This window comes from Rhagoletis zephyria, unplaced genomic scaffold, assembly GCF_001687245.7.
Source record: "Rhagoletis zephyria isolate East Lansing unplaced genomic scaffold, Rhagoletis_zephyria_1.1 Rzeph_scaffold_00219, whole genome shotgun sequence".
Taxonomy (NCBI): Eukaryota; Metazoa; Arthropoda; class Insecta; order Diptera; family Tephritidae; genus Rhagoletis; species Rhagoletis zephyria.
In genome coordinates, this window is record NW_016157303.1 from 343,679 (window position 1) to 345,402 (window position 1,724).

Sequence of the window (1,724 nt, forward strand, 5' to 3'; positions counted from 1 at the left end):
AGTCGTTTTGTAATTATTAACAAATATACATTTGTCCCAACTAGAAGTCTTAAGTAAATTGCAGACTTTCGTGAACTATATATTTATTTCGCCATATCCAACTATGCCACTTGATCACTATAACCAAATCTTGGTTATTATAAATAAACCTTTTTCTGGGTGTATTTGTATGTATAGATTAGACGCTTAACAGTTCCTCATTGACTAATATGTTACATATATACCAATTCAGACTGTAAATGTTTTTCGATTATATTGGTCTGAGAGCCTCTTGGAAAGTTAAAAACTAAATTGCCAACATCTACATAAACTCCGCTTTCTTTTTTTAATCAGAACGATTGGGCTACCAAGTTACACCAAATTTTATGTAACAAATATGTATTCTATATTCTGTATGGATTTTTTAGGATAGTTCTCAATTCCTGCGCCGCCTATCGACAAACACACTGATCCTTCTAAAAACCTTTGCACAAAATAACAACCATTCAATGCGATTTAGAAATCTGGTAGAAAATGGATCCCAATTGAATGATTCTTTCCAAATAACCGATATAACAACTTCAGTTTGTATGGGAGATGCCACACCCCCTTCTCCAAAATCGACCTGTTTTTGCTGTAAAAACGATATTTATAACATATGTTGCTGTGTCAATTTTCAGGACGTTAGCATAAGCAGTTCAAGATGTATGCGGTGCCACGCCCCATTTGCTAATATCTGAAACTTTTCGTAATACGTATGGTAATGATAAGATATGTAGCTGTGTAAAATTTCAGATATAAGCGATATGATAATTTTAGTTTGTATGGGCGGTCCCACGCCCATTCCCATTATCTACCAATTTTCGCCATAAGTACGTTATTGATCGCGTAAATAGCTGTGTTAAATTTCAGGACGTTAGCATAAGCAGTTCAAGATGTATGCGATATGATACTTTTCGCCATAACCGTTGAAACACAATGCCAGCGAACGGCGAATTTTTCGCCGCGAATGTTCGCTGTAAAATTTAAAACACGCTGACGTATATGAGAATGCGCACAATCAAAGCAAACGGCGAGGTTAGCCCGACGACTGGTCGCGACGATAGACTTATTTCTAATGTCGTCACTGGCGGCAGCGGCAAAATGCGATCCATTGTGGCCATATGCTAAATATTCTTTTTAAATCGAAATTAAAACAATACTGTATTAGTGTTTGTTAAAAATTATGGAATAATCTTGTTTGTAAAAATTTTAATTGTACCTTATCATAAGCAGCTGTGCAATCAAATCGAAAACCGGGACACTTAAACGAAACCCGGAACATTTTAAGGTTGGACCGGGACACCGGGACAAATAGTCTCAAACCGGGACAAGTCCGGGAAAACCGGGACGTCTGGCAGGCCTAGTCTTAACCCATCATTGATCATGCATTAACCCACTGGTTACCCAGTTTTTTGTTATATCTTATGTTAAGTTAATTTGATTTTATTATTGTGCAATTTATGAATACTTTAACCCATTTACGACTTTGACTTAAAGCATTGATGACCATATTTTAACCCATTAGTGGCCAATTTTTTTATAGAGTGTTTCCCCAGCTTATATAGAGATCAGTTAGATAGGAAATATTATATACAAAAAATTACGTTTCAATGTAATACATAATGGTATAAATACACGGTCAAAACAAAGTTGAAAGCAAAAATAATTTCAGCTCTCTGAAAAAAATTTGCTAGAAAAATTTG